Source organism: Microtus pennsylvanicus, chromosome 1 (assembly GCF_037038515.1).
Source record: "Microtus pennsylvanicus isolate mMicPen1 chromosome 1, mMicPen1.hap1, whole genome shotgun sequence".
NCBI classification, from domain to species: domain Eukaryota; kingdom Metazoa; phylum Chordata; class Mammalia; order Rodentia; family Cricetidae; genus Microtus; species Microtus pennsylvanicus.
Window position 1 is genome coordinate 176,386,479 of NC_134579.1, and position 15,940 is coordinate 176,402,418.

The window sequence follows — 15,940 nt, forward strand, 5'->3', positions numbered from 1 at the left end:
TCTTTTTATTTTTGTTCATTTCAGTACTTGAGATCAAAACCAAGGTCTCATGTGGGCTGTAACTGAGCTGCACCCCCACTCTCTGCTTTTATTCCTACATCATCTGCCAAGGGATTGCTGGGAATATCATAATGTACCGAATCTGTTAGGTCTTACATGCCCTGAGATAGCTCTCTGTTCCCAAGAGGGACCACAAACCTCAAGGTGCCATTTCTTCCCTGCACAGGAATGGTACTTCATGCAGACTGTCCAATAAAGGATAGGTAGGATTGGTCCAGGTTGCCACATTTGGCCAACTGCAGTCAATTTTAAAAACTTTTTTTTATTACCCTCAGGAAATTTGAGACTGCTGTCCCTGGATACCAATTCCAAATTGCTAGCAGCCATTTGTTCAAATGTGAGCAAAATGTCCCATGAAAACTGGCTGTTTAGGAGAAACACAAAGGGAAAAATATAAAATAGCAAAGGACAAGGGATGAATGAGGAAGAAAAATCTGTCCAATGACAAAGGGCATATCATGTCACTTGAAACAGTTTGTAGCCATGCCAGAGGGCCTGACTTTTCTATTATCCTGTCAAAGAGTCACACGGTTTTCTTAAGCAATTGTCTATAAAGTTTTGTTCCTCATGCTTGTATAGGTCAGACCAATCCTGAGCTACCGCTTGGAGCTGAACTGGGCTATAACACTGAGTACATCTTTTTTTCCATCATAGACTCTGAGTTTATCAGCAGGATCAATTATCTGGAGGAGGAAAGGGGTCTCGGGTAACAGCCCAGCTGAGGAGACCCACCTAAGGAGAATTGTTGAGTTCCCCTCCCTTTCTGGATCTTAATGGCATTGGTGTCAGGTATCTGGGAATAAGAACAGAGGAACTGACCTTGAGAGCCGAAGAGGAGCAAGCTCTGAAATGTACGGAAGATCCCGTAGACTCATTATCCTTTTCTTCGTACTCAGGTTGCTGTATTCTAACGTTTGCTAAGAGACAGCTTGGGCACTAAGTGTGCCTCTGTTGGTTTAGATATGCAGGACAAAGCAATGCAATCAGGGCCAGCAGGTGTTAAAATTGTTAAATAATTTTTTAAGGACAGAGTCCCTCAAGAGTGCTTCTGTTCATACTTTTCCTCATTGCTAACGGGCATAACCAACTCTATAAGAGATTTGTGGTCTCCATAGTCAATTATTAAAGCCAATGACAGAAAGAATTTTTTCCTGAGTGATGAAATGATCCGAACATGACTTAGTGGCATTATCAGTTTCCAATCCAGTGGAACACTCTTCATCTCTCTTAGAGAGAGTGACATCATCTCTCTAAGGATACAAAGCTTTAACTTACTGGGCTCATGGCCACAGAGATGAGAGGCAAAGCAATGGCTAGAAGCAATAACAAGAGTCCCTATAACTTGATTCGTGAGTGTATTAACTATGGTGGGGGAGCAACATTTATTGGCTGACATTTCAAAGCAATGGTTCTCCAAATTGTGAGACTCCAAACCTACTGTATTCTTTATTTAAACACCAACTGTTGCACTGGCCCTGAGACTTCTAAGATCATAGAAACTTTACATCCAGCAAGTGCTAATATTGTTGGTTTTGAAATCACCTATTGAAATCCACCGAGAATCTGTGTCATGGTCTACAGTACAGAATTTCCACTTGGCAGTTTGGCTGACGGCTCCCTTTGTTTCTTCTCTGTGGGAAAAGCTTGGCAGCTTTGCTGCTTATTTCCCTGCAGAATGAATTTCAGATGAGAAGCAACCCATACAAGATACCACGATAGTGTCTTGACATCAAAACTAGGACACTGTGGGGACTGCTGGAGTCCTAATTCCACCAGGGTGGCAGCAGTCACCTGGGACTGTGTGGGGTAAACTGGAGCAATCACCTTTGGTGTGAGGTGTTAACTATGTCTAGAATGGTTATACAAGTTTATCAGAGAGGAAAAACTCCAAATCCAGAAAAAAAAATTTCAATACAGTAAGAAAAAGTTTTTCTGTCCTTTCTATAGTTATAGGCAACCGGTGAATTAACCTGCCACTCGTGACTGTCTGGGTCCCCAGGAGGTAAGGACGTATCAAAGGCTCATGATTTCCTGCTTGTAGTAACTGGTCACCCAGCAATGACAACCCATCGTAGAAATGTCAAGTTCATACTGTTGAGCCTGTGGATCAATCGCACCTAAGTAGCTGCAGAACTTTGTGAGCGAGCGCTGGAGCGGTGGGAATCTGTGTGTTGTATGCACCAGGCTGTAAGGCTGCTTCCACAAGGGGATCTTACCAAGAGCTAATGATCATCTTTTTTTCCTGTACAAAAAAAAAAATGAAAGGCTTGAATAGTTCATATAAGCCATAGTTTGTGCTATGTATCAGGAAGTCCTCAGCTAGGGTCTCAAGACACAATTTATTAGATGACTCAAGTTCTTTTTGTTTTGCCATGTTGAATGCATTATCTTATTTTATTCCATGGTTGTAAGAAGCTATATGGATTCGTGGCAGGACATCTTAGCACACAAATACCTGGAGGCAGAGGAGAGTCCTTCTTATTACGTTTTAATAACCAGAGAGTCATTCACAGAGGCCAGGCTTGGCAGAGCACTGACAGTTACAACATCTGAGGGACCAAGGCAAAGGGAGCAGAGTTCAAGGCCAGCCTGGAACACAGGGTGAGTCACGCATCACCCTGTCCATCACGCATGTCCAGTGTTTGGGATCATACAGCTGCTGCTTCTCAAACCTCCTGCCGCAGATCCTCTTATTCTTTCCGTGCCCATGGTGATTTAACCAAAACCATTTGTGACACCTGTCATAATATGTCTCTTTTCAGGAGAAGGCAAAGATGAGATGTCAGCCCATGTCCTACCTGCTGGAGCAATCTTAGTTCTCAGTGGAGCAGAAGAGAACCGAGTCAGGCTGATGCAATCTAAGAGACTCCCTTTTTGGTGCCCGCTCTATGCAAAGCTATATATAAACTATGCTCGGTTTTTCTTTCTCCTCAGTTAACTGACAATAAAGAAGTATTCACGATGAGTTGGCGGTTATATAAGGGACAGAGCGGCATGCCTAGAAACATTAGCAAGATAAGCCGTCAGTGTGAAACATGAGCTTGCAAGACCAGCTCAGATGCACTTACTCATATACTATTTCCATTTTAGATGTGTCTAACTTTGCAACCAGGTGGATTAGATAACAGCCAGTGTGTGCCAGGAAGATTATATTTCCTAGTCACCTGGTTTCTACCACACCCCAGTAGCAGGGTCACCCCGAAGAGTGACTGTTCTCACATACTGATGTTTTCTATAGGAACACGGCACGCGGTCTCTCCGTGGTTTCATTGAGCCTTTTGAACTTCACGTGTCCCAAGAGCTATGTGGGGATGTGACAGCTTCAACTATCTAAATAATCTTTTCCCTGAGCCCCAAAGCTGTCAAGTCGCTTGAGAAAATAGCTGAGGGTCGTGAAGAGTTCTATGTGTCATTTCCCAACTCCAAAAAGTACATCCATCAGAGTATTTTTCTAGATTTGGAAACAAACGGTCCTTGACATTGGAGAAGTTTAATGCATATAATACAATGCAACCTTCCCCCCTCCCCCGCAAAGAAAACTCACTGTATTCCCAAGGATTTGTTTTCACTTTCTGACACGCATGGTCTTCATCTAAAAATAACAGCCTCCTCCTGCTGTCTGAGCTCATCAGCACATTCTTCTCAGCAAGGCCAGAATAAAGAGACAACCAAATCCCATGGACCAATCTGCAGCACAGATCACAGAGAGATGACTTAAGCATTTAAGAAAATGCATTTTTCTTCTTTGAGATAAAATCAAACTGCTTCTGATGTTTTTCTGATTACTGAAACAGGGGGAAAGAAAAGAAAAAGATTGTCCTTCTAAAACGCTGTGATCCATATTCTAGCGTGTGTAAACTGCCTTTGCTAAGGCAACTGCATCGAGAAAATGTATGTACTTGGAGATCAAGTCTCTGCTCAGATTGGACCACAGTGGTGCCCTGGAAGTCCTTGAGGCTCATTGTCGCCCATCAGACAATTACGTGGGCTGTGACAAGAAGTACAGCGTAACTTTCCTCTGAGATTTTCCAGGGATGTGTTGAAAAATATGACAGCCATTTTGTGTGTGTTTATGTGTATGCGCAGGGATGTGTTTGCATATTTGTGTGTGGTTGTTCAAACATGTGGAGCCAGAGGACAACAGAGTGCCCGGGCACATCCATCTGGTTTTTTGAGACAAAATATCTCCTCTTCAGCTGGCTCCAGGGATTTCTCTGTATCCAGTTCTCCAGTGCTAGGATAACCACATCCATCTATTTACACAGGGGTCAGGCATCAAACTCAGGACCACATGCTTGTTTGGCCAGCACTCTTTTGACTGACCCATCTCCTCAGTTCCACAGTTTATACTGAAGTATGACGAAATACTTTTTGATCCATTGCTTTGTCCGTGAAGTTGAGTTCCGACGCTTTCACTGAGTTGTTTTTACAACAATAGCTGTGTTAGTCTTCAGTCTATTGGTGAACGTCAGAATCCTGTCGTTGACCTAGGTCATCTATCTCAATATTATGTCCAGATACCCAGGCAAATAATGTGGTTAATGGCTCAGGAACATGTTGGAACACATCTGACAATGTAGTTTGAAATCTTGTCTTCAATCTTTCCAAGGTTTCATTTGGCTTTTATTGTCCTAAGAACTATATGGAAAATTGAAGCCTGGACCAGTCAGTCCTTCCTCTGAGCCTGCAATGCCAGAACACTTGATGGATACTAAAGTATCAGGAGTATTAAGATACAAAACTAGGCGCTTGGAAAAATCACTGGTGAGCCAGCCAAGCCGATATTAAGAAGGGGAGCAGCAGAACCTACTGAGTTCAAGACACACGACTCCTGGAGAGCAAAATTTCATTATGCAAATAAATTTCACCCACCTCTTTTGGTCTTGTAAACCCATTTCTGGGAGACTTCGGAAAGTTTTGAGGGTTGTGTCATCTTGAATACTATGCCAGTTCTACCACAATTGCTCTGGAAAGCATGCTGACCTTAACAACAGTGGTGTGCGTCACTACCTTCTCTCACCTTAACCAAGTATTAAAACCAGGAGCCCTTCCCAGCACAGGCTACAGGATAAGGAACCGCAGAAGTGCTTTTTAAAGAAACCGGGCCTTGTCCACACCACTGCAACTCTCAAACTATTGGTGCAGATTCTTCCTCCTTCTACAGGCAGAAGAGAATTGAGGTTCGATTAAATTTTCACAGGTGAAAACCTCACCCAGTAGTCTTGCCTTCATTAATGCTTGGATTCTTTTTCTTGTACTAGAACAAGAAATGTGTGTCCTCTCTGGGAGAGAGAGAGAGAGAGAGAGAGAGAGAGAGAGAGAGAGAGAGAGAGAGAGAGAGAGAGAGAGAGAGAGAATGAGCACAACTGAGTATAGCTCAAGGGGAAAAGAATTCAAACAACTTCCAACTGCTTAAACTAGAACATTTAATCTGTCATCTCCAGGATCCATCTTGACAGATTCAATCTGGTCTCAGCTGTCCTTCCGTCCTTGGTCCTGTGCTCTCAGAATCCATTACCACGCATATTCTTCATGTATCACCTACATCCATTAGTAATCTTTCATACTGCTTCAGTGAGTGATCTCCTAAGCCATATGGAGATCTGAATCTGCTTAGAAGTCTGGTAATCTTTGGAGATGGTGGGTGGAATTAATTTTCCTAGTAAACTGCCTCAGGCAAGAGGTTGAGGAACCCCCAGATGAGACAGTGACAGCACCACCAGACAGGAAGGTCATTTCAACTACAAATAATAAAGCTGTAAGAGGCTAGTCCCAAAAGCAGGGATGTCTATTAGCTAATATATATATCAAGAGGTACCTACAGGCTCTGGATTATCCTGAATTCATTTGTTCTGTCCTATTTGCAACTTTCTTAGGATGAGCACATGGAATGGATGAAGAGACAGCTACCAGAACATAGTACACTTTCATTTGGGTCTAGAAGAGAGATAATCCATCCCAGGGACCTAGAAACCAAGTGCTCCCCACACAGAGTGTTTTGTGTCCTCCTCAGTTATATGGAAATAGCATGTGGGGAACAGATCTCAAGGCAGGGCTCCTGAGCCCGTCTCTGGCAAAAGATAAGAAATGGCACCTCTGTATAGTGGGGCAGGTTGAATGTCTGAATAAAGTCAGAATTTTCATTAGAGAAGAAGAGAAGAGAATCCCATATATTTCTACCTTTACTCTGGGGTTATCACATGTTCGAGGCTTAAAAGAATTCTCTTATACTTAGTAGTGAGAAAATATGAACTATAATATGACATTCCAGAACTCATGCTCAATCTTGGAGGCATCAATTAATTTGCATTTTGAGACAGGGTCTCACATAGGCCAGAATGACCTCGGTCTCACTATGTAGCTGAAGGTGATCTTGAACTACTGGTCTTCCTGCCCCCACCTATCCAGCACTGGCCTTACAGGTGAGCTGTGTCACGCCCGGGTGAAACGCATTTGTCTTCTTCTTGGTATTGACTCTCCATAGATAGATAAGCTTTGGCATAACACAGTTTTGTTTTTACCATCTAGTGGAAACGCTATGTTTTATATCACTTGCTATTTATTCTGACTCAGGTATTGCCTGCCTCACGGTTTCTTTCCATTTAGTTAGCTAAATGGAAATGTTCCCATGAGACTTTCAGTTGGAGAGTGAGTAGTTCAAGAGGAGAAAGGAAAAACAAGAACACTGTGTTTGCAACGACTCTGGGTACACATTTTGATACACTTCCACTTTCTAAAGCAAGTAAAGATTTTTCCAAGCCTACTGGGTTAAAAATGGTCATGGGCTTGTTTCCAGGCACTTTCATCAAAAGGTAGAATCTATTTTTCTCACGCCTCACACTGGAGCTGATCTTGTGACTTGCTTGGGCGGCTGGCCCGCTGCAGAACTATCTGTGACTTCTCAGAATGCCTTCTCAGTGGGTTTACCTTCCTGGAACTCCTACATCTGGGGAGAAGTCAGACACTGGCTTCTGAACAGGCCAGGGGAAGGGAGCAGAGATGTCATCCTGGTCTATCAGCCCCAGCTAACTGCTACCTGGCTGCAGCCGAAGCAACCCCTGTTTATATCAGGCCAAGCAGAGATGAGCTTCTTGGCTGAGCCCTGCACAAACTGCTGCCCAAGAACTGTGAGCAGATGGCTGATATTTTAAGCTCAAAGTTTTGGGGAAATCTTCATGCTGTCATAGATAACTGGTCCACAACTGTCACTGTTGATCTGGTCTCTCCTTTTGTCGTTGTGTGAGAGCAGTGGTTCTCAACCTTCCTGACGCTGTGGCCTTTCAACACAGTTCCTCATGTGGTGGTGACCCCTCAACTATAAAGTTAGTTTTGTTGCTACTTCATAACTGTAATTTTCCTCCTGTTACGAATTGCAATGAAAATATCTGAAATGCAAGATGTCTTTATATCCATGGGTTGAAAACTGTAGTGTTAATGAGATTTGGGGAAAATATTTTTATTCCATCATATTTAATTAGGAATCAAACATTATAGATGAAAAACATTTTTTTTTAGTTATAAACTGATTGGCCCATTAGCTCAGGCTTCTTATTAACTCTCATAACTTATATTAGTCCATTATTCTTATCTGTGTTAGCCACATGGCTCAGTACCAAAAGACATTATTTTTAAGAGGAACGTGAAAACTTAAATCTGCTCCTTATGTAGAAAACCAGAAATGACTTTAGACTTGCATGAAAGCGGCAGGGATGTGCTTCTGTGGGTGGTGCCCTTGTCTAGCTGAGGCCCTGGACTTGATCCCCAGCTCCACATCAAACCAGTCATGGTAGTGAGCACTTTCCATCCCAGCACTCAAGAAGCAGAAGCAGGAGGATCAGAAGCTCAAGGTCATCCTCAGTTATACAATGATCTCAGGCTGGCCTACAGGAGACCCTGTCTCTCAAGAAACAAGTGAAACCACCTTGGTGCACAGCGTAAAGTGTGATGTGGCATCTAGATCAAAAACCAGGGAAACTGGGATGGAGAGACGGCTCAGCAGTTAGCAAAGAGTGAGTGACATTCTTGTCACTGTTCAGTTCCCAGCACCCATCAGGTGGCTCACAACAGCTTTGGAAACTCTAGTTCCAGGGGATTCAATGCCTCTGGCTGCCTCAGCACCTGGGCTCACGTGCACATACCCAAACACACACATGCACACATTCTGAAATGAAACAAATACATTTAATTTAAAAATGAATTAGATTTTTGTTAATACGTGGTCAATAACCCTTTTCCCTCCATTAGGGCAATACCTAGTAGGTCTCTCATCTTGTCTGTCATTTAGGTCAAGGGCTGGGGAGAGAAGCGAAAATGAAGATGAGGAGGTGTGGGTTCCACTAACAAGCACACTAGAACTCAAAGTTTTTATTCTATTTTGAGATAGAATCTTTCTACACACAAGCTTTGAATGTGTAATCCTCCTGCGTCTGTCTCCAAATACTGCAGTTAGAGGTGTGTATCACCAAACCTGGCAAAACATAAAATAAATATTAATTGTGTCTTCTCGCTGTTCTTAACTTGCTCTTCATATATAATAACCCAGGTTTTTTTAAATCTTTCATGTAGATACTTTATGAACCCAGGTGTACATGTCTGAAATCAATGCTCAATATACATTATTGTTGCATATCTGGATGATCAAAAAATGGAAGCTGGGCCAGGAATTATGGTTTCTCTTTTAAGAGACAAATGCAGAAGGGAATGGTACTTGTTCTGCAACTTAAATAAACATGAATGTTATCAACTATCATGGAATTGCCATGACCCATGGCACTGGGAGAAATGTCAAGACACATCTGTCCAGAGTAGGTACCTACTGGCCTACTGTGTGCTTCAACTCTCAAAATGTGTGACAGAAGCAAAGATGGGAGCCAGAAGTTTTCCTGTTTCAGGCTTCTCCACCTCTCCTGGGATCAGGCCTAGATGGTCTAAGCTATCACCATTATTTTAGACTCACCTACGGGCCCCTACCTACTATAAAATATTTTGGAATATTCATGGCTTTCCCTGGCCTCCTTTCTTCTTTGAGAGTGACCTAATCAGACTGTGTGAAGTGGGATGGTCTGGCCACATTTTCCAGATCCTCCCAGGTGTGTTCGCTATGAAAAACCATGAAAGAGCCCAGTGTGAAGCCCAGAGTTCACACACAGGCTTTTTATTCCATTCCCCAACAGCGTATGCTGCAGAGAGATATTCTCTTATCTTTCTGGCTATTTTTACCTGTATTCCCTACCCCAGCATCAACTATTTTCAGGTCTCACCTGGTCTTTAGGTCACGCCACACCCGTTCTCAAGCTCTTCCTTCTCTGTCATGCTTCTGGTTCTCATGACCTTTCTCATCACGACATCGGCTTCCTTCCCTTTCATTTGGGTTCCCATTCAGTTATTCCCTGCTGCCCAATTTTCTGCTATTCAATCCCGAACATCAGCTGAAAGTTTCCCTGTTGCTAGGTAACCACTTCCCACACACAATGTTTTCTACACCATTTTCTACTCTCAGCTCTTCCTTCTAGTGAAGAGAGAACCAAAACAAAAACAAACAAAAAAACCCTCAACTTCCATTGGGCCAAATAATCTCTAGGAGAAAAGGAAGGGTTCTGTCTTCCTGTCTTTATGCCTGTAGACAAACACTTTCCACACCTTGGCTCTCATTAGTTCGCCTTGCTTTTTTTTTTTATTGATAATTTGCACCAGGCCTTGAGATAACACTACAAAAGCACAAAGCATCCCTCTGAGCTTACTCAAACAAGGGATGGGAAAAAGAAATATTCCCACCATGGGACCAGTGAAAGAGAACGCGACAGAGCACGGCACGGTTTCATGAAGCCCTGCTGCATAAAGCCTAGAATTGAACCAAGCCCTCCCTAGTTGAGCGGCTTTCATTGGAGGAGACCACGTTAGCTAACAAGTTCTGGCCATAGGCTTTTACCTCGCTGAGCTGTGAGAAGACCAAGGGAGGCCTGCACAAAACGAAGGGTAACAACAATGCAAGAACTCATTATGTGGTTTTCTAAATTTCTGTCTCTTCTCCAGAATTCAGTCTGACGGGATGCACGCGCTGAAGGAATAATGGGTGTGTGGCAGCCCTACTCACAACATGTTCTCAAGGGAGTCCAAGTCTTCCGGCTCGGTTAATAATTTAGCAGGCATGGTAACTCCATATGTCCAAACACCAAAGCCGAGGAACACATACCAGCGTGTTTGAAGAAATCTCCTTTTCACCCTTGCAATACCATACATAATTTCTCCCCTTGGTGTGAATTCTTTCTCTGTCCTCCTGCATTTCTGCAATGCCTGGGAGGCCTTCTCTGCTAGGCCTGCCCCCACCACTGCTGCTGGCGGTTGTCTGGCTCACAGTTAGCACTGCACTAATTGGGCAGTGTTGAGAGCTGTTTGGTTGGTAGTGACATAGCCTGTCCTGTGTACATACGAGCCAGTGCTGAGTCTTTCTCTCTAAGAAAGACGTCATGTGTGCAATAAATGTTTACTGAACTGTCTTACATGTAACAATAATACACAGATGCACAAGGAAGGCATTTTCATTTTATTTTTTCTATTTTTATTTGGTTAATTTGTTAATTTTTGTTTGTGTGTGTTCATGTTTGTGTTTATGTGAGTACTCACAATTTCTCGTGTGTGTGTTTGTGTGTGTGTGTGTTTGTGTGTGTGTTTGTGTGTGTGTGTATGTGTGTGTGTGTGTGAGTGTGTGTGTGTTTGTGTGTGTGTGTATGTGTGTGTGTGTGTGTGTGTATGTGTGTGTGTGTGTATGTGTGTGTGTGTGTGTGTCTGTGTGTGTGTTTGTGTGTGTGTGTCTGTGTCTGTGTGTGTGTGTGTGTGTTTGTGTGTGTGTAGGTTAACTTTAAGTGCCACCCATTTTGGTTTGGTTTTGTTTCAGTTTGGTTTTGGTTTTTGTTTTTTCGGGATAGGGTTTCGCTGTATTACAGTCCTGGCTGTTCTGAAACTTACTTTGTAGACCAGGTTGGCCTCGAACCCACAGAGATCTGCCTGCCTCTGCCTCCTGAGTGCTGGGATTAAAGGTTTGCTCCACCACACCCCAACATTTTTTGTTTGTTTGTTTGGTTTGGTTTTTAAGACAAGGTCTCTCAGTCTCACTGGCACCTCAGGCTTAAGCGAGCCATTCAGTGAACCTCCTCTCTCCACCTTGCCAGGACTGGGGTTACATTGTGTGCTTTCACACATGGCTGTTTAAAACAGGCATTTATGTCAGATGGCAAGCACTTTGCAAAATGAGGCATCTCCCCAGGCTCTAGAGAGAAGCATGAGTCATTTTGGGTTTGTTTTGTTATTGTTGTTGTTCTTATTTTAGATTGGTCTTCTTTGTTTTGTTTTGTTTTGCTTTGCTTTTTGTTTTGTTTTGTTTTTGGTTTTGGTTTTTTTTTTTACATTAAAGACTTTGCTCATCAGTATCCAAAAACCAAAATTGAAATGGTCGTGGAGCACAGCTACCCATTTCAAGAAAAAGCCTTGATTTGCCTGAAGCCGGCTATTCTGAAAATGGAATACCTGTGAACACAGCCTCCACGTCAAGGTGTTTGGAGAAAATCTGGCCAGAATTGCAATTGGCAGGTGCCATGGTTTCCCTTTTTGTGTCCAGTCTCTCAGGTCTCCTGATTCAGGAAGTTCAGTGCTTTTTGTCTTAGGGTGAGCTCCACTCATGAAACATATATTTGAACTTCCTGGCATTGTCTCCCTTTTATGTGCTGCTTTTAAACATGGGAGGGAGGGTTATGCCAGACTTTTCACTAGCCTTCTACATCCATTTCTCTTTCAGCTGTTTTCTTTCCAGCCTGAGCTGTCAGTCAACATCATCTTGTCACGTCACCTTTATTCACACCCATCCCTAGACGCTGAATTCTTTTCCTTCCCTCCTGTTTTATCAGAATAGCCTATAGCACTGGTTCTCAACCTGTGGGCCATGACCCCAAAGGGGTCACCTAACACCATCAGAAAACACAGATAGTGGCATCACTATTCATAAGAGGAACAAAATTACAGTTATGAAGTAGCAGCGATAATCATTTTATGAGGGGGGCAACCACACCATGTTGACCGTTTGCAGTATTAGGAAGGTCCCACACACGGTTTGCAGTATTAGGAAGGCTGAGGACCACTGCTCTGGAGTTTTTCACCCTGCGTGGAAACACTGTTACCAGTCAGGTCTCCTTGCTGTGGGCTTCCCCTCCTGAAAAGCTGTGTAGCCAAATGGATACACATCTACACTGTGCATACTGCATCATTAAATAGTCTGAGGAGTGAGAATAAAAACATTAAAAAGGTGTTCCTTCCTTCGAATTGAAATAAACCTTATTCTCTATGCAGCAAACCAACTGAGCCAAAGCCTCAATTTTAAATGAAGCTCTGTTGTCATGGCTGGCAAACGAGATAAATGACGGGGAATGTCAATGAGCTAGGAACCAAACAAAGACCTTACTTGCTGACACAGCAGCTTGGGTGAAAGTCTTAAGTAAATTCAAATTCTACTATGCACTTTTGTTACAAATTATATAAAACGTTAGGAAACACAACAGAGAAACTGTATAAAGACAGATTAGGTGTCTTAAATGCTGTTACCAAAAACTCTATACTAACCTATCTACTGTCTCAAATATCTTTGCCTATTGACATTATGTTTCAACCATGGTTTAAGTAATGCAGGCACTGAAAGTGTATATCAAATACAGTATCAATGGGTAACAAATCATGGCTTCTTTATTCATCAGGACTAAACCTTAGTTGACTTACCCCACTCTCCTCCTTCTTTTCCATCTTTTAAACCAAAATCCTTCTTATGTCCCCCGTCATAACAGATAGGTGCATGTTTTTGGAGTTGATGTAGGTTTGCAATTGTTGTCTGCTTGTCTCCATGAGTTAGGCAGTATTTTAAAGTTAAAGACCGACAGAAACTCAGTCTCCTCCACAATACCAGAGACACAGGGCTAGGACTGAACTGTCTATGTTCTCTAACAATATGCTGAAATGGGCCTATGCAGAAAATGTACATCTATCTTGTTTTGTCTATTATAGTCCTCAGTAAGCAGTTGCCACAACCTACGAACTGCTTTCTCTTTCTCTTTATTTATTAGAAATTCTCTTTGTCCCTAGTCATTATAAGTCGTGCTCTAATGGGATGCTGATACATTTTCCTTCTTAAGTCTAAGAATGTCTGTAGGATGCCTACCTGGAATTAGACTTTTAGCTAGGAAGCGATTTGTACATTTTGGTTTTATTAAGATAATATATTTTAGGTGTTAAAATGAATTAAGTATATAAAGTGCTAATTAACAGATCAGCAAATGTAAGCCTTAAAAAATTTACACAGGTACTCAAATTTATTATCAATGGCCAGAAATAAAGATTAAACAACTGGCCAAAACTTACATAATTGCTAGGGTGTCTCTATGGGGATGTCTGTGTGTTTCTGTGTCTGTGTGTGTGTGTATCAGAGGATAAAGGTACCTGCTTGACAACCTGAGTTCAACCTCCAAGCCATACATGTTGGAAGGAGAGAACTGACTGTTAACAAGCTTTTCTCTCACCCCCAAGCATGCAGCAGGATAAGTACACACCAGCCCACAATTCTTTTAAAATGGAATTAAAATTTACCTTGTTATAAAACACAAATGTGTTGATAAAAGTCCCAGGCACTCCTGCAGCACTGGAGACAGAACGGGAGAGGCCCAACTATAGCAGGCTGGTGGGGGAGAGCAAAATGAAATGGGCTTTCTTCTCGTTTTGAAATCACCCAGTCGTCATAAAACTGTTTTGCTCGAGAAATATAATCTTGGGAGTCTTGTCGAATCAATAAAGTCATGGGAGAAGCTTATAAAAAGGTTTATAAGCCTGGATAATTTAAGATCTCACATGTTCAGGACGTCCATGCATAAACCTTGCTTCCCTTCTCTCCCTTATTGCTATCCTCCCTTCCTCCCCCCTCCCTGCCTGCCTCCCTCTTTCTACCCCCTCCTTTCACTTCCTTGTCATCTTCAGTGGAAGGAAAGACTCCAGTCATATTGAAGTTCTAAATCCTGTTAACCTCACTTTGACCCCATTATTTCACTATTTAACGATGAGGCAAAGCCACCAGCTCTTAAATCATGAACTTTAAATGCCAAAACAATGCACTGTGCGTATATTTCAGAGTATGAGTGTCACACAGGAGAAGGGCCAGCCAAGATTAAAAACAAACTTCAGAACGGGCACCCTTCAGAGTATGGCAAGCCGGGTACTTCCAGAGGGAGCTCTCTGGAAGGGTCTCTAGCCCACGGAAATACAGGCGCCACTCTTGTAGAAGAGCAGTGCCCATTGTCCTTACTGTCACTTAAGGAAAACGCATTAGCGTGGGTTCTCCCGTGGAAAGGCTGCGGCCTCCATGAAATAATGAAACCGTTCTCAGAGTTCAAGTGCGGCCTGGCACGGCTCCCACACTTCCAGCAGAACAACTGCACAGCAACCCACATGTGCCATCCCCTTGTCCATAGCTGCCTGCATACAGAAGACGCGCCCTGCTTCTCCCGGTCTGCTGGAGTATTGTGTCCAACAGGAGCGTATCTGCCAAAATGTGTGTGTGTGGCGGAGAGGGGGGGACGAGGGGGGGACGACAGGCTGGCATTTCCCAGCTCAGGCTGCTCAGCACGTGGGTTCCTGGAGCTCTGCCTTCTTGGCTTTCGGCAGAGCCAGGCCTCCTCGCCCCTCCCCCACTTCCTCCCACAAAGACAACGTGGAGCCAGGATTAGCTTGAACATACATGTGCACACTCTCAACCGGGCAAGCACCTTTCCGAGCCAGCGATCTGTTTTGTGAATTAACAGGAGGGGCTTTCCAGCCCGTTCTCTGCGTTCTGAAGAATACGCCGAGACCACAGGAAGAGCAGAATGACAGTCACTCCTAACGCAAAGAAACCCGCTCGAAATTCTTTGTCGCAAGGGCCTTTTGCCATCTGTTCGTTTCCTCGTGGCAGCGCTGCTTCTCCGGACCCCAGCTAAAGGCACCGCCCCACAAACCCAGCCTGGGGTGCTTTGCCTCCCTCCCTGGAGGTGTTGCCTTGAACTTTTCCATCTGCTTCTGCGTTAGATAATATTATTTATAAAATAAGCCTAGCAAATGACTCACTGTGAATAAAAATAAGCCAGTGTGCAACTTGTCATCGTCTTGGGGGGGGGGGGTAAACCCTCCAGAATTGGAGAAGCAACTCACCTTTTGAAACCTCTTCCGGGCCGTCTTCATCTGATAGGCAGGACATGGGCATGTGGGGGTGAGACTCAGCTCAAGAGTCAAGGGCACCAGCCACATCATGCATATTCATAGAAGGCAACCTGAGCGGCTGTGCAGACCGGCAGTGTGTACTCCTGCACACCCTTTGCATCCACACTGCCAGGAAGCACCCAGCGCACCCAGTAGCTGCCTTACCTGACTCAGAAGCATCGGCTACTTGACTCATTGACTGGACTTTCTCCATGGCTGGCAATAACCCAGCTGTCAGAGCCATTCTTGTGCAAGTGTGAACTTCAAGGCTTTGGCTACAAAGGAACAAAAATGAATACAGCAACTTACTCTCCATAAGCCCCGGGCATTTATTAGCGATACTTAAGTGGAGAAGTGGGTCAGTGTAGCATAGGTGGGAAGGCAATTGCGCTCACTACACCACCAATCTTCTAAGTGGACTGTCTTCAACAGAATACCTAGAGGGAGTTTCAGTTGCTAGGAAACAAACCAAAGGTCTTCTTCCCGGGGACTTGAGAGTGGTTTTGGTGGCAGAGCAGCGAGCACAGAAACCTTTTAGCAGGATTTGGTGAGAAACATACTAGGTTTTTCATTCATTTACTGAACAAAGTGTCACTTGTAGGAGGCTTTCTCAGACCAC

At 43.6% G+C, this 15,940-nt stretch overlaps 1 long non-coding RNA gene across 2 annotated transcripts; it reads right to left on the minus strand.

Moving 5' to 3' along the window:
- Positions 1-2,527: 2,527 nt before the first annotated feature.
- Positions 2,528-15,326, minus strand: LOC142842520 (uncharacterized). 2 transcript variants are annotated; one of them, XR_012909398.1, is made up of 2 exons: positions 15,274-15,326; positions 2,528-3,747 (listed from the first exon to the last, which is right to left on the minus strand). It is a non-coding gene; the product is annotated as an uncharacterized LOC142842520 (long non-coding RNA). The 2 variants fall into 2 exon arrangements; XR_012909397.1 differs by having other exon boundaries at positions 2,528-5,342; positions 15,274-15,318.
- Between the last annotated feature and the right edge of the window lie 614 nt (positions 15,327-15,940).